This window comes from Podarcis liolepis, assembly GCF_965112155.1.
Source record: "Podarcis liolepis genome assembly, chromosome: 1".
Classification (NCBI taxonomy): Eukaryota; Metazoa; Chordata; class Lepidosauria; order Squamata; family Lacertidae; genus Podarcis; species Podarcis liolepis.
In genome coordinates this window covers 70,968,046-70,992,774 of record NC_139554.1, presented here as the reverse complement: position 1 = coordinate 70,992,774, position 24,729 = coordinate 70,968,046, and the positions used below count along the sequence as shown (strand labels likewise).

Below are 24,729 nucleotides of genomic sequence, written 5' to 3'. Positions count from 1 at the left end.
AGTCATTTGGGTCACTTTGGCACAGAGTTGATGATGGGCTGTAATTAATTCCAACAGATTGTACATGGCATGAAGAAAATGATATCAAGTCATCATATGTCTTTCTTAAGTTAATGACAGAGGCAGCAAATACGTTGACTCTCCTCTTTTGACTTTGGGCAGAAGTTAGGACAGCTTAAATAATTATATAATGGATGAGTTGGCTGATAAAGCTTTCCCAGAAGAGATCCTCCAGAAAATTCTGCTTTAGTCATGCCATGTTCAGAACAACTCCCATTTCCAGTCTGAAAAGTAGAAAAGCACAGTTTTTCTTTACTGCATGTTCAGCTGAGACAGGATGAATATGAGCTGTGCAGTGAAAGAATAATGAGAAATACCCCACGCCTTACTGGGTTGCCCCAGCCTCTCTGGGCAGCTACCAACATATATAAAAACATAATAAAATAGTAAACATTTTTTTCAAAAACTTCCCTATACAGGATTGCCTTTAGATGCCTCGGGGGTCAGATAACTCCATACCCTCCAGTGAAAATAGGGACATCCTACCATACCACCCCCAACATTTCTCCAATAAAAAAGGGATGTCCGAAGAAAAAGCAGGACATTCCAGGATCAAATCAGAAACCAGGAGGGCTTCTCTAAATCAGGGACGTCCCTAGAGAATAGGGGCACTTGGAAGGTCTGCTGTTGCAGTGCCTCTCTTTGGATCATAGTGTGGGAGGGCTATTCTTTACCATCCACCATTATCATCAGTGAAAGTCATCTCCCTTTTCTGCTATTGGTCCATGAGGGGAAGCTGGAAACAGTGCAGAGTGTAATTAGTACTTTTCCTTGTAATCTAGAACATACTCCTTTCTAGAACATAAGCATCCTAATAATAATAAAAAATAATAATTTATACAGTGGTACCTCGCAAGACGAACGTGCAAGACGAAAGAGTTTTCAGTTTTTTGAGTCGTTCCGCAAGACAAATTTCCCTATGGGCTTGCTTCGCAAGACAAAACGTCTTGCGAGTTCTTGTGAGTTTGTTTCCTTTTTCTTAAAGCCGCTAAGCCGCTAATAGCCGTGCTTCACAAGACGAAAAAACCGCAAGACGAAGAGACTCGCGGAACGGATTAATTTTGTCTTGCGAGGCACCACTGTATACCGCCCATCTGGCTGGGTTTCCTCAGCCACTCTAGGCGGCTCCCAACAGAATATTACAAACATGATAAAACATCAAACATTAAAAACTTCCCTAAACAGGGCTGCCTTCAAATGTCTTCGAAAAGTCAGATAGTTGTTTATTTCCATGACATCTGGTGGGAGGGTGTTCCACAGGGAAGGCGCCACTACCGAGAAGGCCCTCTGCCTGGTTCCCTGTAACTTGGCTTCTCACAGCGAGGGAACCGCCAGAAGGCCCTCGGCACTGGACCTCAGTGTCCAGGCAGAATGATGGGGGTGAAGACGCTCATTATTTCTTACCTCACAGTGGGACTTACCTTTGATCAGGGATAAGGTGAGCTACCTGTGTCTTTGAAAAGCTATACACATAGCTTAAGAAGAATTGCCCTTCCTTCCTTCCTTTTGACACAAACCTTTTCCTGTATGACTTCAAGTCAATTTCTGGACAATAGTTGGGAACAGCTGTCCAAAGTGTGAACTGTCATGCTCAGTAATATTTGCTTAACCTCATTTTCAGGACTCTGAATGAGGTACATTTAAAAAGAGAAGGAAGTTAGCCCCGGATGCATAACTGTGATTAATTGACACCAAAAAAAGCCTCATTGGAAATATGCTCACTTTATTAAGAAGAGTTATCTAATCTTATCCTTTATTCTGTAGAATCACTCATGTGTGACCCATTACCATCCTACTAACACAAAATGGAGTACAAGTATCTGAGAATTATTCTTACCATATTGCTTACTGGAGTGTGGGAAAATAGGTAGAACGCGTATTTTCATATTTTAATCAGTTTAAGTTGTGATTTATTGACAAAGACAATATGCTTATGTATCTCTCTTTATATTATTTTTTCGCTGCTGTAGACTAACACTGTGAACTCTCTGGAAGATGTCTTTGCTCCTGTGTCATATTCTTTTTCTTTAAAAACAAAAAACACCAAAACTATAATTACTTTCATTTTATCTGGAGCATCATCCAACCTGCTCAGGTTTTAAACTTGCAGACCATCCTTCATCAGACTTACTTAAAAGCAGTAGAACATCCCATAAAAACAAACCCAAGCATCATTTTTTGCCATTGTACCACTGGAAAATTAACCCAAGAAAACCTTTTCCCCAGGCTAGTGCACACATACATTCAAATCCTGTCATCTCTTCTAACCTCTCCACTATTGTGTGACGTTTTGCTTGGTCCTAAGAAAAATATTGCCCCCTCTTTAGGATTTTTCTTATAGACTAACATGACTTCCTTTGCTTGTCAGCACTTGATGTCTATCATCTGAGTGTGTGAATCAGTTCCATTTGCAAATATTATGCTTGAGCTGACAATGGAACACATTGTTTTATGGGGAAGTCACTGCTTGTGGTCCCCCATGGCTCAGATATATGGCTTGTACCCACCAGGAGCTGGTGTGTTCAGTATTGTGAGCTCAATTCTCCAGAACTCTCTCCCAGTCGAGGTAAGATAGGCCATCCCACTGTTGAACTTCTGGTACCTCCTGAAAATTTACTACTACTACTACTTACTCCATTTAAACTGAGTTCTGATGTTATGGTTTTAACATATTTTCACTTTCATTATATTGCGCTTCGGTACACTGCTTAGAGACAATTGTAATTAAATGGGAGATAAACTGTTGGAATAAATAAAAAAGTTTAACTTCCAATTGCTCAGGCTGCAATTCCATACCCATTTACATGGAAGTAAGCCTAACTGGGACTTACTTCTCAGTAGACGTGTACAGGATTTTGTCATTCACAGAAACCACCACTTTTAGAACTGCAATCAGCAAATGATCCGTAGGCTCCTACACCTGAACTGAAATTGTGCAGTATTTTATGTGTGTAGTGCTGATGGGTGAATGGAGATTTCTCTCTACTGGAACTTGCCTCCCTAGTCCTTGATGTTAATATAGAAACCTGGATTGAGTTGCTGGAAAGACTAAAGACTCTCCAAGCGAGAGAGAGAGAGAAAGGAGTGTGATTTCAGGAGGAGTTATAACGTTAATGGACAACACTTAAAACAGACTTTGGTGACACCATTAAGAAAACTGTACAACAATGAGCCTATTATAAGACACTTGCACTGCACATTAAGGGGTCATATGTAAATAGATCTAATCAGTTACCATTTGCAAAGGAAATCTATCCTCAACCGATACAGAATGCATATAGCCCCAAATCATTCCCTAGACAGCACTTCTGTAGCTGTGTATGACAACTAGGGGCCTGGAGTGGGAATGCAAGTTCCCGTCCATCTCAAAAGGGGCAGCCAGAGATTGCCTTGTCCTCCTTCCTGGTTTGCAGCCTCATTGCATTAGCACCCTTTCAGCCTATTGAATCCTAATTGGTTCTCCTTGATGAAGGAACAAGCTTCCTATAGGTAAGAAAAAGTGGCAATTCAAAGAACTGTCAAATTAACTGCAGATGGATGAGAGAGCGCTTGGTGTAACAGCCCTAATTAGATTTAAGCAAACTGAGAGTGACTTGATCATTTGTGATGGAAGTAACAAATTTTAACAACAGAAGTAATTTGTCAGATTATCATTATATGCGGCAAGATAATGCATAGAACAAATAGCCACTATTGCTTCTTAAAAAGCATTAAAACTGGTATGTTGAACCTTCTGGTAAACTTTGTGCAGTTGATTAGACTGTGCAAGTCTGGAAATAGTCAAAATTCTTCTATCAAAATTGAGAACTAGCTCAGCTTATATTTGAACCAGTATTTTGTTTAATAAATAAATGGATAATTTCTGAGCCCACAATTCCAGCTAGGGGAAGTACACACATGTGGTAAAACACACACCTTCTCTCTCTCCCCCCCCTCTCTCCCCCTCTACCCCCCCCCCCCGTTGCCTGGAAAAAGGCAAAGGTCACACCCACACCATAGACTTAAAACACTCTTATACCACTTTAAAATTCATGGCTTCCCCCACAAATCCTGGGCACCTCTCCTCACATGAACCAAGCCAGACGCTGAGTGCAATGGGGGCCAACACGAGAAATGACCTTTGGGGTTGCAGCTCCCTGTTTGCAGAATGCTTTCCCCAAGGAAGCATGCCTGGTGCCACCACTGTCTGTTCTTAGGTGCCATGCAAAATCATTCCTATTTACCCAGACTTACATTTTTTTAATTGGGAGAGTCGTTAGAGATGTCCATGACCTTTGTTGTGCTCATCGTTGAAGCAAGGTGGGTCAGACTCCCTCCTTTTACATATATCGTGAGTGTTGTAGTTTTTTGTTTATTGCCCTTTTAATGTAATGTTAACGTCTTCGCTATTTTATTTCTTACTGTGTAAGTCGCTTGGAAGCACTTGAGTACAAAAACGAGACCAAAAAAACCCACATTAGTTATGAAAGCTGTTCACTACCTCCAGATTCTGGGGCAGCGTGCCTCTGAAAATCAGCTGCTAAACAACTGTGGAGAATTCTTTTGCCTCCAAGTCCTTCTCGGGGGGGCCTCCCATAGGCAACTGGCTGTGGCTCATTGGGAGAGCACCTGCTTTGCATGCAAAAGATCCCTGACTCAACTTCTGGCATCTCCAGGAAGGGCTGGGAGAGACCCCTGTCTGTAACCCCAGAGAACCTCTGGTAGTCAGTTTAGACCAGGCACCCCCAAACTCAGCCCTCCAGATGTTTTGGGACTACAACTCCCATCATCCCTAGCTAACAGGACCAGTGGTCAGGGATGCTGGGAATTATAGTCCAAAAACATCTGGAGGGGTGAGTTTGGGGATGCCTGGTTTAGACAGTACTGAGCTGGTTGCAGGAATGGTTTAACTCAGTTTAAGGCTTCCTATGTTCTTGTGGCTGGCCTTTCTTACATTCTTAACATCTGAGCTTCATTGTATAGCACCACTCACTGGGACATGTTGTAGAAAGCAGCTGCCTTTCCCTAGAACTACCATCCCTAGACACAAACATAAATACTAGACCTTTCATAGGGTAGAGGTAGGAATGGTTAGGAAAGTAATCACATTTGATCTTCTCCCTGGAAGAATGTTAAGACAGTTAAGGAACGTTTTCCACTATTATCAGTCCTTGCACACTTTGCAAGTGCTTCAAGTACTTGGTTGGGTTTTTAAAAGAAACTGCTCTCAAGACAGTGATTCAGTATGATCTGAACCATGAAACCACATCTCTCCCATCCCTCTTACTTGGCTGGATAATTGGAAAGTTAGGTCATTTAAAATGCCTTAATTCAAAAATAAATAATAACCATAGCAACAACATAACTCATCAAAACAGTCAAGGGTATGCCTGTCTTTTGTACTTTTCCTTATAGGAATTTTACGCTCAGTCTTCAGAAGCACTGCCTTACATTTTTCTGCCTTACATTTTTGTTTGCATTACCGTCTGACTGTATTTTAGCAACAGACTGTGGCAATGAGGGAACATCCATGAGGCTGAAGTGTCTTTGGTCTCCTTCAAGTGTTTTTGTGATTCATTTTGTGTCAATTGCTTTGATTCCCTTTCTAACAACTTGGCATGAGGTGATCTCATAGAACCAATTTATCAACATGGTTGCTGGGAATAGTGTGAGAAAGAAAAAAGAAAAAAAATCAGGCATAGCCAGCGACAAGTTTCCACAGGATCGTGTTCCAGAAAGCTGCATGTAAGAAGTTTCCACAAGATTGGGGTCCAGCAGGAAGACAAGCACAGAGGGCAGGAGCAAGCTCAGCATCTGAAGCCTAGAAAATCTTTCCCCACAAACTAAAGCCATGGTGCATCCTAACATTGTTAGGTGCATCCTTCCCTTGTAAGGTGGCCAACTTTTTATATAGCCTCTGCCTCTGGTTTCTTAACATCGGGTTGATCTACAGACATTAGTTTATGAAAACGAGCTGCATAATGATTTCTGCACATCAAGCTACCATTTAAAGACACAAAAACACACCCCAGACTGTCCAGTATAGGTTGTTGTTTTTTTGTTTCCTGGTCATTTGGCCACCTTGCTTGTTGTGTGCTCTCCAGGATTTGACTTAGGGCATTCAGAGCATGAATTGAGACACACATTATCTGAAGCTGGGGTTTAGCCTTAGTCGTACCTTGGTTTTTGAACAGCTTAGTTCTTGAACGTTTTGGCTCCTGAACACCGCTAACCCAGAAGTGATTGTTCCGGATTGCAAACTATTTTTGATGGGGCTTCTGCGGCTTCCGATTGACTGCAGGAGCTTCCTGCAGCCAATAAGAAGCCACGCTTTGGTTTCTGAATGTTTTGGATGTCGGACGGACTTCCGGAAAGGATTCTGTTCAACTTCCAAGGTACAACTGTAATTGCCCAAGACTGTGTGCTCTAAACCATTCTCTGGGCACAGAACAGAACAAGGATGCAACAGACAGTATGACGCCTCTGGGTTGCCAGAGCAGGTGTAGAGATTAGGAGTTGCCCCGTCTGCATTTCCTTGACCATCAGAAGGGAGGTCCTACTTGCTGCAGTACAGACTCCAAAGATGTCTTAGATCCAGTTCCAGCCCCTGACTCTAGATCTCCTTCGAGTTATGGCTGGCCTGACTCTGGCAATTCAGATGTTACCCAAACTGAATGTGTTCATGAGTAATATTAGCCCTACTCACATGTTACTCAGATATTGTGCATAAGCTTGTAGCACATGTAAAAATTGGAGTCTGCCACCACTCACTGGGATTATCAGAAATCTGTCCATTTGTGATTATCAGCATTTAACCCCAAGCCCCTGCATAAAAATTATGTCAACTGCAACAAATTTATGACATTCACAGTAGCATTACCAAAGTTTTTTGTTATTGATTTTTCCACTTTTTTGTTATTCCACTTTTCTGAAAGTAATCATACTAAGAGGTGTAGAAAATTACAATTTGGCCAGCTAAAAATAAACAAGTAGGACACAAATCTGGAAAACAATTCAGCATAGAAATGTCCTGAGGTTTAGAAGGCTGCAGTAGGAATAAAGCAAGATTCTTTTATTCCTTTTTTGACACAGTAAAGATGCACAAGGTGACTTTTAGCTACTAGTTTTGCACAGTGAGCAGTTCTTTCAAAAGCAACTGCACGTAGTGAGAGCTGAGATTTACTACTTCCAGGCAAAACATGCTACACCCAAAATTACTGAGTAAAAGGCATGTTGTGGTGAATTTACTGTATCAAAAATGAAAATGAACATCTGGCCTGAGAGAGCTGCCTTGGTGTTCTGCTCCCTTATGGCTAACTCAGGCTGCAGGCCAAGAATATAGACTCTTGGCTAAATTCTGGTGTAGTCAGTCAAAAGAGAAAAGAAAAAGAAAGACCCATCTTCATTATTATCATAAACATCCTTGCTCTGAGCGCTTGCAGTAAGGCTATACATTTGGGCACAATTCTTCTGTTCTCCAAATTACAAATAATTGGAAATAATCGCCTGTCCAGCAGCAAATCTGGTTCTTCCGTCAAGAGGGCATGTATTGCGGTGAGACCTGGAAACCGACACCCTGTGTTGTGGGTGGGCACGATTGGTCAGCCACAACACCTGAATGGTAGGTCCCTCGTAGCTGGGTGCAATTTGGCCAATGGGACGCAGTCCAAATGGTTCGAGGGACCTATTTATGCCCATGCACGTGACCCAGAGCTTCCTCTTTCAGCGCGTGCATTCGGAACACTTGCCCACCTCTCCCTACTTTTAAGGCTTTGCGCTTAACCGTGCTATCCGTCTTATGTTGTCTGTCATTGGGACAGGGGCACAGCAGGAATTTTCCCCACTTGGCTGATTGGATGTTGCCATTTGGGTTTCGCCTGCTGCGTAGCAAATCGTCACAACTTCTAACGTTGCAGATAGGCTCTGGTTCAGGTGATAGAGATGGGAGAACACTCTTGCCATCCCTATGTGAAGGGTATTCCGTTAAAGGAATCCAGGGACTCGATGGTTTGGTCAACCCCTGAGATGGGGTTGTGCCCATGCCTGAGTCCAGGGGGACATTTGGGTGGCGGAGATAGCCTGTTCTTGGCTTTCCGCTTATCCAGGTGTTTACCCTTGGCTGACCTATGCTGGAACTCTGGGTCAGCGTTACCTGCATGGGCAGAGCCTATGCAACCATTCACTTTCTGTAATCAATAAAGTTGTGGTCTAAATTCTGCCCAAAAACAAAATTTGAGTCGTGTGAATTTATTTAGGGGAGAGGTTTCTGGGTCTGAGCACGCAAATGATGGTTGTGACCTAGTAAAAATAAACCAAAGATGAACTGCTATGGTCACCTGAACCATACAGTGCACACTTCCATTCCTCCATTGGTATTTTGGACAGCTTTTGCATTTGGGTTCAGACTAATGACCACTGCCAGTTTCTATTGTTTACCTGTACTCATCAATTGCCTTCAGCTTACCAATAAGCACTTCCAATCTGTTAGATTCTGTTGGTTTCTAATGATCAACAGGGTTTGTTTATAATGATCAGATTAGCTGTTCTTTAATCATTGTCTATTGTTTCAACATGTGAGAGGATTTCACAGCTCATTGACTGTGCTGACTCATAATCTGCATGGAGGAAACAATGTTGCAGCTCATCAAATGTAATCAGCTACTAATTGAAAGGAAATGAAATTTTACAATTATGTGGCACCTTTCAACCACACAGGATCACGTAGCCTTGCGAGAGCGGCATGCCAGAAGCACTTGACAATCTCCCAAGTGCTGTCACCTCAGGGGTGGAACTGAGGAGCTAATTTATACCAGCACATGCTGTTGAAAGTACAGCAAAGATGGGGAATGTAAAGCATGTTGCATGCACAAAAAGAAATCACAAGGACTTCAAACCTAACAACAACAACAACAATAGCTGTGCCCCCTGGTTCAGCCAGAACACTAGGAAGAGCAGTTATTTTCTATTTGGATACGTTCCTTTTTGGGTTTTGTATTTCCATTACAGCAAAACAAGTTGGTTGCAAAAATTCTTCTCAAAATTTCCCCCTGCAAAAAAATTATCTATGGAATATTCTCGAACAATGCAAATTCTAATGGCCTATGAATAAATGCATCTGAAACCCAAGGATATTTTATTTCAATATTGTCTATTTGATTGTTGATATTTATCAGTATTTAATAGTTTTCAGGAAATGGTGCACAATATTTCCCCCCAATATACTCAGTGGCATACCACTCTAGTTTCAAACTAACTTTCAGCGAATAATTTCCATATCCCCCATGCATTGCTGAGGATTCTGCTGTTTTATGGTGCATATGGTGACATTGCTGGGACTCCATCACCTATTGTGAATTGAGAGATTGCTCTGAAGCACATCCAATATGGACATCCCATGGCAGTGCATCGCACAGACATATTTCATCTGACAGCATGGATAGACACCAAGAATTGATACGTAGCCATCAACTGCATATGAAATTTCATTGTTGAAATCTGACAAACTAACCGTCAAGAGTGACATTTGAATGGACATGTTGAAGTTGATATATCACACTTAAAATTTGAATGATGTAAATGAAAATGTTGCCAAACCCTGAATGTTTGTAAATATTCATATCAGTTCTTATTTCCATAAAATGTACAACCATTTTCCGGCACAGATTCAGAAGAACAATTTCAAAGTCTTAATTATTCAGTTATTCAAAAGCATATCTAAAGTGCTTAATATTTAAAAATCTGTAAGTGGCATACGAAAATACAACAGAAAACATTAAAATTATAAACAAGTGAGAGAGTTTCACAAGCAAAGGGCTTCTTTCCTGTAGCCACCTTTTTTGTTTCAGATTACAAGGGTGCCCAGAGAAATGACTGTGAGGAAGACCTTAGCATATGGGGAAGTAGATGGGAGATATATTCTTCCCAAGTATCGAGGCTTTAAAGATAAAGCCAGCACTTTGGAAAGGGTCAAACCTACCCAGCTAATTATTTCAATGGATTTGGTTTCACCTGAGGTTGTTTTATAGAATCATTGTGAGAGAGTGAGGAGGTCATTTGGGTTCTCATAGCATGATGGTCTTATGATTACCACCACCATAAGCAGAATACAACATTGTACAAAAGTCCAGACCTGTTTACACAAACCAGTATAAAACTGGCCAGACAAGGTTTTGCTGTGGTTTGGTGAACGTTTGTTGAGTTGTGGTATGTGCTTGCATTGAGGCACTTTGTGAAAACCCTGATGCACCACTCTCACCTCCTGAAAAGTATTGTACACAACCACTGCTTGTGAAGATTAATGAAGCTACATGGATCTGGCCATTTGTAAAACAGGAGTTAAGACCAATTTCAGTCAAGAACCTGACAAACCATCAAAGGTAAATAGTCTTTTAGGGGGCACTTTTTCTGTTTTACTTTGAGATTGCATTTTACTTATATCCTTAATTGAACAAGGTTTCAAGTTGAAGATTCAACACCAGATAGTCTTGAAAGAATCCATTTCCTCAGACTGAAAATGAACATAGATGCTGATGCTCAGTCATTTCCCTCAACATTCCAGCCAGTGTATGAGAAAAAAATAATATGGGTTAGTTTGCTAGGCAAAAGCACTCCGTTGCCTTTGACCTTGTCTACAAACTAAATTTCCAGAAACCCTTTTTATTCTGAGAATACATTAACAATGAGTTCTGGTCTATATCATTCTGCAATGCAGCTCATCTTAAAACGGGAATGAAAACAAAATCCTTGATTCACACTGCCATTTTCTTTTTTGTTCCCATGGTCTTTGGTCTTGGTTAACAGCCTTATCAAAATAATGTTGGAATGTCACCAGCTTTGCTGGAAAGAAGTAATATCATATTCTTAGAAGAAGTCAGACATGGCTGTTTTACTCTTCCTTTATTGTTTGAAACTGGTACTTAGGCCTAATTACCGGCTTGCTAAAAATATTGTTGGCAAATGTACAAATGGATTAATGACCTTCCCAAGATGATTGTGCAGCTCATGAAGACAGTCTTCTGCTACATTTGGGGGGTTGTAAAGAATGCACTCAAAATAGCTTGTTCTTTCGTACTAAATTATACAAAATCTAACAAAAACCCTCTATATGTGTTTACACTCAATAATCACACCCTTCATTTGTTATTATTTTTGAATTTTAAAAACTCTCTCATATGTAGGATGAGAGAGACAAAGAGGAAGCAGTGGGGAACATTTTTCAACCTGAGCATCATATTCCCTTCCAGCAGCCAGATGTCAGTTGTGGGAAGGGTGAAGGGGGAAAACTAGTGCAAATTTTACCTTTGTACATTAGGCTTGTTTCTACAGACATTCGCATAGCCCTCTATATTCCATCCATGCAGACAAGCAAGCGGCATTAACAGAGTCCAAGGATACATGCCAGACAGGCAAAAACACTGAAAGTATGAAGTGGCTCTGGAGGAGATGTGGCCTGGAAAAGGTCCTGAGGACCAGATAAGAGAGTCCTGGAGAACCGTATTCAGCCCATGGTAGCTGAGCTTCCTTCCAGACACCCATCTGGAACAAAACTGAATATATCTGAGGGCACAACATGCTGGAAGGTGGAAAAGTGTGGGAGATGTAGGCAAAGGACTAAAATCATAGCAAACAATTTCAACCACATCTCCCAGCCTTTTGGTCTTCTATGAAACTCTCTGTGGCTGTTCTCTATCTGAATTATCTTGCTTGTCATTTTTTGGAATCCACACAAAATAACAATAGCCATGAAAAGGAAAAACCTCAGCTGTAATATGCTGAACAAGAGAGAAAAGGAACTAACCGTCTCTTCAAAATAGCAAAGATATAATGACAATCACATTGCTGATTACTTAGGGTCCTTGACTCTCCATAAGGTGGGTCTAGTTTTTCGGGTTTTTAGTCTTCTGTTTTTATGCTTCCACTGGACCTTTGCCTGGATTCTGCTGTTATGGGAGCAGATGATCCAGTTATTTTGCTCTGCCTTCACCACTCTCTCCTATGTCACACTTATTTCATCCTGTCTCGTAGGGCAGTTTTTTTCAGGCCTATATTTAAGCAATAAGACATGACAGGCTGCACATTTCTGGATGATTATTGTATGCCTTGGGTGGTGTTCTAAGGCAAGAAGCTGAAGGCTTTCCTTTAAGTGTCTTTTTTTGCTATTATGAAATGGAATTTATAAATCAAAATATAGGGGGGGAAGGAAGTCAACCCCCTGCACTTACAGGGCGTTATTGACATGGCCATGACATCACTGACAGTTAGTTAGAAAGCTCCACTTATATTCAGACTTTTAAAGCCATTTCATAATTTATAGTGCAACAAGGAAAAGAATTTTTGCCTTCAGAAATGTATACCAGCATTGCAGGGATTATCTCCAGAAGACACTTTAGTTAATTGATTTTCAAGAATTATCGTTTCATCTGAACACTACCTGGGATAAAGCCGGGACTCTCGAATGTGATACTTGAAACAGTTCAGAGTTTTAGCTGAGTTTCAGTGCAACTGAGTCAAGTAAGAAAGAGAATCCATAACACTGCACAATTACGGCCAGTGTATAACTGAGTCATCTGTCTAAACTACGCTGTGTAGGCTTCAATGACTTTACTCCACACCCAATATATTTATTTTGGGGGATTTTAACATTTTGTTCTATTAAATAATTGGCAGTAAATATGTACAGCATTTGATGTTAATAAAAACCAGAGCAGTGCATTAATAAATGGCCGGATAAGGTTCCTCTCTCTTTCACTCTCTCTCACACTTGTTGGTTTCTTGCTGCACAAAAACAAAGCCATTTAATCATTGCCTTGTTTTGAAGTTTTGCCCTTCATCCTTTTCTTTGTTTATTCACCCTTATTCAGTTTAGGCATACATGGTAGTGTTGTGTTATTCTCCAGACCCCATCATTATGGAAGGGGAGAGCAGTAAAGTGAATTGATGTTAACTTTGATCCTCCAAGTTTGATCCTTTAAGCAAAAATAAGATACTTGGTAGATAAGAAGATCACTCAACAGAGGTTTAGAGATGACTAATGGTTCCTCACTGGTCTGGCATATACCAGATATATACCAGTTTGACATAAAAACGCAAGTCTGTGCATATGCAGGTTTGTGTATGTTCAACTTGCTCCAAAAAGCATTTACCACTTTCCAATGCAGCACACACAGAGAGAGCTTTCATGAACATGCATGTATAAAATATTAAATAAAAGTTGAACTGCTCACTCTGGTTTATTTTCATGCTAGAAATCTAGAATTATATTTGTGTGTGTAATTTTACCAAAACTGATTATGCTTTGAGTACAGCTAGATTTCTTATGGGCTTCTGCAACCATTATAGGATGCTTAAAAGGTAAAGGTAAAGGGACCCCTGACCATTAGGTCTATTCGTGACCGACTCTGGGGTTGTGGTGCTCATCTCGCTTTATTGGCCGAGGGAGCCAGCGTACAGCTTCTGGGTCATGTGACCAGCATGACTAAGCCGCTTCTGGCGAACCAGAGCAGCGCACGGAACGCCGTTTACCTTCCCGCCGGAGCAGTACCTATTTATCTACTTGCACTTTGACGTGCTTTCAAACTGCTAAGTTGGCAGGAGCAGGGACCGAGCAACGGGAGCTCACCCCATCGTGGGGATTCGAACCGCCGACCTTCTGATCGGCATATCCTAGGCTCTGTGGTTTAACCCACAGCGCCACCCGCATCCGAGCTTACTTCCCCACAAAGCTAGATTTGTATGCAGGACAGCCACATGCATCCCACAGTGCCAACACCCACCAAGCCTATGGGTATTGGCTGTTTTGAAATGATCCAGAGTGGTCTTCTAAATTTGCTAAAAAAGCTTTCGTTGTACTCTGAGCTGCATTTTAGAAAAACCTAACTGAATTCCCTGAGGTGAGACCAGTATTGCTGCTAGATGTGTGAATCCCCACCACCACAGCACCACTTGCTTGCTCTTTTTTTTTAACCATGTGAAACAATGGGAGCTTGTTTTCATATCTATGTGCACCCTTAAAAAAAAAAAATGTGCAAGGCCAGTCTCTCTCTCTCTCTCTCTCTCTCTCAGCAGTATCCCACTATTGAAGCATGAAACTGACCAAACTATAGAATGCTTGAGCTGGTCTAGCCAATTTTGTAATTTCTTTTTATGAGATTAGGACAGGGGTGGGGAACCACAGGCCCAAGGGCTATATCAGACCCTTTAAGTGTCCCTATTTTCCAGGGACATTCCTGATTTAGAGAAGCCATCCCAGTTTCTGATTTGACCCTGGAACATCCCACTTTTCCTTAGGACATGCCTATTTTCATTGGAGAAATGATGGAAGGTATGGAATTAGCCGACCCCCGAGCTGTCTGAAGGCAATCCTGTATAGGGAAGTTTCTTAAATGTTTAATCTTTTATTATATTTTTATATATGTTGGAAGCTGCCCAGAGTGGCTAGGGCAACCCAGTAAGATGTCTAGGGTATAAATAGTAAAATTATCATTATGGAATGGGATGTCCCTAGTTTCATTGGAGAAATGTTGGAGGGTATGCTATACCTAACTTTCTCTCTCTCTCCAAGCCTTGGGACTCGTCATACCCATACCTTTTCACCTCACAGAATCTTTACTTCATCAAATAACTGTAAGAGTGAAGTTCAAACCCCAATGACTGGTAGAGCTGTAGGCAGTGGCAAGGCCACTGTTCCACCCACAGCCCTGCTGCAGATGGTGACTTGGGCAGGAGGCGGAGTGAAGGAAGATCTCCACAGACGGTCTTTTTTTCTTTCTATTCCCATTTCTTGCCTTGGACGTTCAGTTAATGAAGACGAAACCCATCATGAGAAGCTTCCTTAGAATATCCTGCTAATTTTCTGCTCATGGAAGAAATTCAGCACAGAGTGCTGTTGACAAATATACAATGCCTCTCCAAGCAGTCTAGGCAGCAGAATGTATAGGAAACACTCCACTGCTTTTCAAAGGACTGCCTGAAATGAATGATGTGCCAAAAGCGTGGGATAGAATGATTTATTATCACTCGGAACATGGTTAAATGTTTGGAGTGTTCTAACTATTTAAAAGTACCCATTCCATAGATAAACAGTCTGTAACATGATGGTTCCAAACCAAGGACTCTTGAAACTCCTATATGTCTACTCAGAAATAAGTCCTTGGTTCTGATTTAAAGGGGGCTTACTCTAAACGGTTGCAGTCTTAGGTGCTGGGCTGATACTTAAAGACTTGGGCTCACGGGATGAATGTGCAACTTTATATAACTGCACACTTAGGCCATATTTCAGAGAGAAGGGAAAACAAGCTCTGGCTCTTGCTGCCAAGGCTTAACTCTGAATTATGGAGGGCCAATAGGTTCTGCTGGGCTCAGTAGACTGTAATGTGGATTGGGCTGTCTGCAACAGAAGATGGTGCATGGTTGGGTTCTTTGGAGCATGCCCAGTTGCCCCATATTCAAACTAAAGGGGGGGGAGGGATCTGGGACATCTTCAGCTGCACCCTAACAATCTGCCTGCTAAGATGCAATGCTATATTCTGAAGCAATTGAAAATTCAAGGACATAGCCAATGTTAATCATGACTCTGTCTCTTAAATGTTAGTCAAATGATATGATAACTGTTCTAGTCCAGAGAGGAAACCAAGCAGGCACACCAACTTTAGGAGGGCAAGGTGTCTTGGCCCCTCTCAATATTTGTTGGAAGGGTACTGGGCCGCCTCGATGTTGAGGAGCAGAGGAGGTTGAGTGCGGAGCAGAGTGCGACACAGATTCAGTGGCTGGCTCCTCCAGAGCGCTTGGCCTCCTCCAGACACTGTGACTCCATGTACGCATCATGCGTCGGACCCCCCTCAGTCTTGGGAGCAGTTTGGCGCTTCTGAAATGAAGGGAACCGCTGGATCAGTGTGAGTGGCAGAGTCCACACAGGAGTTGGACTGGGGATGTATGTAATCCCACATGTTCAGTTTACAAAGGAAAGATGCCTTTTCAATTCAGCCCACCCAGACTAGCAGGTAGGTAGTGCTCTTTGAATCCTTCTGGGTAGCTTTACAGTTGTGTCCATTCTCTCTCAAATCCTTGATATGATAACTAGATGAAAATGTTAGAACTAATGGAAAATGTCGATCTAAATGTTTGATATATGACAGCTGGTATTTTGCAGTATTAGATCGTTGGCATAGGGCAGCAGTTAGCATTTGACAGCATTGATGGCAATGCTCAATACATCTGATTTGCAACAGAATTTATTGAAACCAAAAGCCACCTACTAGACACTCAGCCCACCTGGGTCAGCAGGTTACAAGATTCCAGCAGAGCAATGGAAACCAGCAATCAGTGAAACCTACACTGCATACTGGGTAGGCGGGTGAAGGCTAGGGAAGATTTGGGGGTCATGGTGGATAGCTCAATGAAGATGTTGACCCCATGTGAGACAGCTGTGAACAAGGCAAATTCCATGTTTGGGAACATTAGGAAAGGGATTGACAACAAAACTTATCTTTCTATCTGGCCTACCCCTTGCCACCCAAAGCAGACTAGAAGCATGTTTCTCTTGAAATCTGCTGTACCTGATAACACCAGTGTCAACAAGTTCTCATCTGGTTTTATGAGACAACTGCCAAGGTTTACATTCCATCTTTCAGGAGATCTATTCCATTTGTAGAGCCAACATCTTACAGAAACCTGGCAGCAATAGCTACTACATCTGCAGCGGTGATGTAACTTCTGCCGCACCACAGAAGACGTGTTAAGAGCCTTTCATTGAAAGATCTGTAGTGTTTTAGGCCACATGGTTTAATCTGAATCAAATGTTTTCATTGCTGGATTGCAGATTTTGAGGCTGAATTGCATACCCTAACAAAACAAAGCACCTTGAGAGTATGTAAATGGATCGTATTGTTTTCAGGATTTTCTCTGAAAGAGAGCTAAACTCATGCAATGAAAACACTGACTAAATCATGTGTAAAATGGGACCACCCAACATTTGTCTATGTTGATTTGGCAGGCAGCCTTATATTCCTCTACTGTAGGCTGGTCTTGGTAGGAATTTTATACCCAAGGCATGGGTGGGAAAGAATCTTTCCTGTTTATTTAATCACATCCAGGGCTGAGTGGTGATCCATTTTGGCTCACTCTGTTATTCCATCTAAAAGTAACTTACATGTGACACTCTAACAAATGTAAAGTGTTATTTAACCAGGCCTTTTCAATATTTAAATTATTCAGTCAGAAATTCTGACGTTTTCTCTAAAGAGGAAAATAAGAATTGGACTGGTGACAAAGCTTAAAGTGGACAATTTTTTTTTTGTTTATTTGTAGATTTTGGTATTTTTAAAAAAATGAGTTTATGTTGACATAATACAAATAAGAAAACACCAGATAGGTCCTTCAGCCCTCTTTCGTCTCATTATTCTACATAATCACCCAGCCATCCTGGCTCGTGAATATATAAATCTCCAAGTCAAGAAAAAATAATTGGGATCAAAGGTTTCAATAAAGCAGTAGAATTCCCTGGGATTGACTGTTAGATTACTCTGAGGATTGTACAGTGGTACCTCGGGTTAAGAACTTAATTTGTTCTGGAGGTCTGTTCTTAACCTGAAACTGTTCTTAACCAGAAGCACTACTTTAGCTAATAGGGCCTCCTGCTGCGCCGCCAGAGCACGATTTCTGTTCTCATCCTGAAGCAAAGTTCTTAACCTGAGGTAATATTTCTGGGTTAGCAGAGTCTGTAACCTGAAGCGTATGTAACCACTGTAGTTTGGAGGGAAATAGAGGCCTCTAGACAACTCTCACCCCACTTAATAAACTACAGTTCCCATAATTCTTTGGGGGATGAGATTATTGTGGCAGAGGGGCAGGGAACAATGGCAACACTTGTGATGGAAAACACTACCTGAGGGCAGCACACTACCTGAGGGAGCACAGCTCAGTTTTCTGTGTCAGACAGGGTGTGTGTGTGTGCTGGTAGTGTGCCATCTTTTGCTTCACTCAAGGAAACAAAATGTATTGGCCAGCCTTAATGTTTGACTTCATTAAAGTCAGTTGCAAAACTGGGTTCACCCATATCCTTGTAGGTCAATTATTTTCTCAACCAAATTTCCAGCTTCCACAGATTTCTCTTGTGTGAATTTTCTCATCATATAAATATGGACAGCAAAATACTGCACATGTAAAACATATCTTACATAATAGTGCACTTTGCATCCTGCAGTGGGGTTATCCAATGGCAATCGCCAATTCGAAATAGGAATTTAAAACATGCCATTCCTGATATCAAAAGCAAAACAACCCATTTGCCTGCACACACAAGACAACATTCCTAGAAAGCCCCTCAATATACTGTGCCAAAAATGATTACACCATTCATTCTTATTCATTAATTAACACATCATTAAGCAAGTGTTGATGCCAAGAATTAGTGTGAGCTAAACATTTATTTTCTTTGAAAAGGGAAGGGAAAAAGGAACAAGTACAATTCCTTTGAATGAGGCAGGAATGCATTTTGGTCAAAATGATATTAAGAGCCACCAAGCAAATCCATTGGCGTAAGACCATGCTACAATAAACTGACACAGCAAACTGAATAGATGAATGGGAGAGATGGCAGGTGAGCGTTTCCCAACCTGGGGCCCTCCAGATGCTGTTGGACTACAACTCCCATCATCCTTCACCATCCACCATGCTGACATGGGCTGATGGGAGTTGGAGTCCAACAACAGATGAAAGCACTTGGTTGGGCAAAGCGGCCATATAGGTTTTTCTTCTTTAGTATACATTAAAACAAAAGCTAAGCTACAGCTAGTTACTTGATTTTGTATTTGTTGGAGAATGCAGGAAAAAAGCACCTCTCATTCTTGACAATTTTGGTTGTTAGTAATGCATTCTTTTGTGTTGTTTTGATGTTTTCATTTTAGCACCCTTCCCTCTTTCTTTCTTTCCCCTGCCATGGTTAGTGCTTCCCCCACCCTATCCAGGGACATCACATGGCAGCATCTGATGTAATACTATGATGGGTGCTCAAAACCACAGTCACGGCCAATCTGGCTAAATGCAAGAGAGGGCAAAATGAGGCCGAGGACTTTATGTGAAGGTGTTTATTAAAAGTAAAACCATGCCATGGAGCAGCAAGAGACAGATCTCTGAATAGCATAAAAAACGTTCAATCTGTTGCTTAGGACCATTTGGCTATATTAAAATTGTCATTTTGGGAAGTGAATACTTCAACAATTAAATCCTCGCTAGAATTAGAAGGCATACAGCCTAACTGCCTTGCCCCCTCCACCAGCAATATAAACAAAAGCTGCACTTGCAGCCTAACTCTAATTATTTAAAAATGCATTCATAGTGGTAGACAAACAAAACAACTTTACAGCAGGGAGGGGTGTGTGATCCTGTTTCTCTTATCTAATTTCTCAATAGCTTTTCCAGAGAGTAGCATTTGAAGACTATTCCACGGACCCACAATGGTTATGGGTCCCGCAAGGCACTATTTTTGTCCTGAGTGCTTAGTCAGTCAAGTTATAAAAACTAAGGCTTCTAGCCTATGCTTATAGGTAAAGGTAAAAGGACCCCTGACCATTAGGTCGAGTCGTGACTGACTCTGGGGTTGCGGCGCTCATCTCTCTCTCTCTCTCTCTCTTTTAAATTATTTTTATTCAATTTTTCCAATACAAAATTTATACAATTCATACATCTTTTTTATGGTCCATTCTCTTTTTGACTTCCCTCAACTTGACTGATACTCCTTCCCTTCTTAATTTCTTACACATTTCTAAAAACTTACTTCCATTATTTTTATAGGTTAAGTCTTATTTTACTCACATTCTGACATTTCTTCTTACAGAGCTTCATTAAAGCTCACAAGCATTATTTGATTATCACTTAATTTATGCATATACTCTGTAAACTTTTCCCAATCTTCTATAAATCTCTGATCTCGTCGATTTCGGATCCTTCCCGTCAGTCTATCAAGTTCTGCATAGTCCATCATCTTCATTCTCGCTCATCTCTCTTTATTGGCCGAGGGAGCCGGCGTACAGCTTCCGGGTCATGTGGCCAGCATGACTAAGCCGCTTCTGGTGAACCAGAGCAGCACACGGAAACCTCGTTTACCTTCCCACCGGAGTGGTAACTATTTATCTACTTGCACTTTGACGTGCTTTCGAGCTGCTAGGTTGGCAGAAGCAGGGACCAAGCAACGGGAGCTCACCCTGTTGTGGGGATTTGAACCGCCGACCTTCTGATCAGCAAGTCCTAGGCTCTGTGGTTTAACCCACAGTGCCACCCTATGCTTACCAGGGAGCAAATCTCATTCATCCCAGTGAGTCTGACTTCTGATAGACATATATTGAAAAGGGAGCTTTGAGTAATACTGAAAAGGGAGTTTGGAGTGCATGAATAGCTAATCCTTAGCGGCCATTATTACAAAGGGACAATTTTTGGCACATTTGAACACCCTAACAGTTGAACACCAAATACAGCATTCCATTGATTTTATTTATAGAATAATTTCACATAAAATGCCCCAATCTAGTGAACTGGGAGCACAGCAAAAGATTCCATGAATTACCTCATTGTTGGGTGTGGTCTTCTTTCCTTGTGCAGGAAAATCCATTTTCTGCATCAGCTACTGTGGATCCTACAGGAGGTGATTATAGTCTGGAATCCAAGGTATTTTGCATCAGGGTATACAGATGATCCTTATATATACATAACTATCACACACACACAATATTTGTGGTTAAAATCTGCACTGCTCTCTTTAGGCTGATAATCGTCTTTTTCCAAGACATGTCCTCTTTTTCACGGGTAGAGTCGTCATAGTGATGATCCATAGTTAAAAGTAGTAGTCAACAAATATGTCCTCTTTTTTGCTCTTCAGAATATTGCAGCCAAATGCTAGGGTGACTATGTGCCCTATTCTACAGAGAAGGGTCCTCTATTTGAAGGAATCCTCTAGTTTGTCTTGTCTGCTCCAAGTTCAGTTTAAAGATAAAGAACCATAAGAAGGAAGAATAATTAACCTTTAACTTTTAGTACTTAGAAAACAGAGCAGGCACACCCAGCCAGAGTCTTCCCCATTATGCTAGGTTGTTTTGTAATTCTATTTAGATTAGAGTAATTATTTCTAACTTTATGCAAATCTATGTCTTCTTTTGTCCTCTTCTCTGACAGTGCCTAAGTTGGCCACTGTACTTTGCACATGAGTTACAGGCCATGGTTTTACACTCCTCCCTAAATCTTCTGCAGGCAACCTCAAGCCATTTCCATTCTGAACATAAGCATGTCCCTCTTGCAGAATGGATCTAGAGATCAATTTTTGTAGAAGCCAATAGGGAATAGAAATGGCACATCCATCAGCTTCTGGGTTAGAGGTCTCATCACTAGCTATTTCTAACAGATCAGGGAGCTGGAGGTAGTGGGCTGAAGTTTCTCTCAACAGCACAGTGAAGTGGGCAAAAGGAGAAGTCAAAGAAGTTTCTCACTGCTCTTTCATGTCATGTAAAGTCACATGGCTTCCAAGAAAAAGAGACAAATTTTAAACAGAGAGAAAATTAAGAAATCTGCAGAGGGACAATGTCAAAGGGAAGATGAGGAATCCTGCCAACATGTCAGGGTGAGATTTATAACTCAGAAACCGGGACACATCCTGCTAGCATCTATTCTATTTCCTGTTACAAGCATAACCCTCCGCCTTTTGGACAACATCCTTTTTTGGGAATACATTCAGATCTGTGAACGGCCACTTCCCTCTGGTCTCTATGATGACATAAGAGAGCTTTGCATAATCATCATATCCATATGATCCACAACCTTTTCATGTCAACTGGACATTTAATAAGAACCACAGTCAAAAACCACCAGCAGTGATGGTTCAGATTTCCATTGTAAAAATATTTACCGATCCCATTTACTTATTAGATGTCTTTTTATGAATGAGCAGTGTTATGTTATTATGATAAATTTGAGATAAGAAAACCACAAGCTCCTTGGGGGGAGAGCAGTATTTTTTTTCCTATTAAAAAAATTGGAAACTTTGTGATTAGCTCAAGATTACCCAATGGACTTCAGAGTGGGGAATAAACACAGGCCTCTCCAGTCTAACCACTACACCACCCGGGATCTCAAAGGCAACAGCTTTGGAGCATTAGATATTTATCCTACAGTGGGGAAATACTGTATTAAAGAAGAACGTAAGATGTGCTTTGCTCTGCCTGCACAGTCAGAGGCAGTAATGCTTCTAACTACCAGTTGCTGGAAACCACAGGAGGCGAGAAGGTTCGGGTGCTGCTTGTGGGCCTCCCATAGGCATCTGGGTGACCATTATGAGAGAGGGAGGCTGGGCTAGATGGGCCATTGGCCTGATCCAGCAGGATCTTATGTTCTTATGCTCTGCAGTCTCAGGCAAAAACCTGTGTGGTGTAGTGGTTAAGAGCGGTAGACTCGTAATCTGGTGAACCGGGTTCGCTTCCCCGCTCCTCCACACGCAGCTGCTGGGTGACCTTGGGCTAGTCACACTTCTCTGAAGTCTCTCAGCCCCACTCACTTCACAGAGTGTTTGTTGTGGGGAAGGGAGGGGAAGGAGAATGTTAGCCACTTTGAGACTCCTTCGGGTAGTGATAAAGCGGGATATCAAATCCAAACTCTTCTTCTTACCTGAGATCCTTTTAATCAGAGATGCCCCAGGAATGAACCTAGGAACTTCTCCATGGAAAGCAGGCAACTACCATCGTTGTTTTGGAAATGCTGTTTTTAAGAGGCAGTGAAAAGGCTCCTTTTGAAAAGTTTCTTAGAAACAGAAGCTTCTTCTTGTCACTGTACAATATATGCCTTATAGGCCTTTTTAAAAAAACAAACAAAAAACTAGTTGTGCGAAATCACAAGGTTATTAAGCAAATATCTGTGCCTGAATTTTCTGTTACTCATGGAACCCTGTTTTAATTGTGGTATTTCCAGCAGATCTTTTTCTTCATTGGAATATTGGATTCCTGTGACCCATCATAGCATATATTTCACCTTGTGTTTGATCTCCCATTCACTTTTGCTGCAGAGGTTGACTGCAAAGATCAAAGATTTCTCTGTTTCCCCCTTCTATTTTCCCTGATGACAATTCCTGCACAAGAGTTTCTTTGTGAGAGAAAGTGGGAGGTGGAGAAACAAGTTCAGACAGGGGAACATTTGATCCCAAATTTGGGAGGCTAAGGCTGCAATCCCCTACACCTTTACCTGAGAGTAAACCCCTTTGCAGTTGGTGGATTTCCTTTTTTTCTTCTTCTGTAAAATAATTAAGTGATTTGGAAGGCAGCTCGAGGAGCTGACACTTCCAGAAGAGTAGAATTCATAGTATAAAAATAAAAGTTTCAGTAAAATTGTGGGAATGGTAAAAAGAATGAAAGATCAGAACAGGCTATCTTATGAACATAAAGAAAGTGCTAGAGTCCCCTGAAGTAGATTCACATGTTTGAATGAAATTTGTACAGGCGCGCAGCAGTGGCTCATGGGAGCAGGGAAGAAGTGTTGTCTGGCCACCAGTGGCACTGCGTTCACTGGGGTGGACATGGGGTGGGGCAAAGGCAATAGGATCTGGGGAGCTCTGGGGTGCAGGGGCCTCAGAGGAGTGTCTGCACCTGTAGGGCCACTGTCACTAACCCAGATGTGCTGGTCCCGAGGGTTAACTGTGCAGCGAGGTCCGAGTCTAGTCCGAAGTGGAGGGTGCAGTACGGAGGCTATCCGTCAAAGCTGAAGTGGGGTCCAAGGCAGGGAGTCGGGTGAGGTCAGGAACTCTGGCAGAAGAGCAGGACAGGGTGCAGGCAGGAACAGGCTGCCAACAATGTTGCTCCCACAATCTGGGACTGGGGCTGGTTGGCTTTTATCTGCCCCGAGGCATAGGGCGACCCTGGTCCACAGGTGACTCGCCTCTCCTGGGCTGGAGGTGAGCACTCCTCCTGCGGGAACTTAGTTCCCTCCGCCTTTCTGCCGTGAGCCTCTGCAGCTCAGGAGAGGCTGCAGGGTTACCGGACCCAGAGGCAACCTCAGCTTCCCCTGACGGGGCTGAAAGTAGAGCACTTGCAGGGAATGGGTCCTCAATCACCTCAGGAGCCAGAGCAGACTCAGCTGGTGCCTGCACCTGAGGATCCAGCACAGGTGAGGACCCTTCAGGCTCAAGCCCCAGCCCCGGCTCAGCTGGTTCTGGAGGCGGGGACTCCTGTGCAGGCTGGGATTCCTCAGGTTCAGCCTCTGAGTCCGAATCCCAGGCCATCACACCAGAGCACCTCCAACCTCACTACCACCACCTTGCCCCATCCCATTATTGGTGTGAAGAATGCAGAACTGCTGGCACAAGGCTGCCACTGCCTCACCCACCCCATGAGCTGTGGGAATGTTAAGGATAGTAGGAAAGGATATATTGGATAAGTAGTAAGTGATGTAGCAGAGCAGATTTCCCTCAATATAGCTGGAAGCTAGTTTGCAGATTTGTTATAATCTCTTACTTAAGATTATTCCTGGTGTCCCCTTTAATCCCTCTTAAAAGAATAAAACAAGAGTCTTTCTGAGTAAAGTAACAAAAAGTTTACTCACATTTCAGTTCACAGTTTGATCCCTGAAAGGTAGACTTTACTTGGTAGTTACACAAAGAAACTGTGAGTTCATCTCATATGGAGACTGAACTCATGTGCTGCTGACTAAGAGCCAGCAAACAGC

At 42.1% G+C, this 24,729-nt stretch overlaps 1 long non-coding RNA gene across 1 annotated transcript; it reads right to left on the bottom strand.

Moving 5' to 3' along the window:
* Positions 1-24,729, bottom strand: LOC310695236. The gene is made up of 3 exons (XR_014519991.1): positions 24,607-24,729; positions 20,597-20,685; positions 1-284 (listed from the first exon to the last, which is right to left on the bottom strand). It is a non-coding gene; the product is annotated as an uncharacterized lncRNA (long non-coding RNA).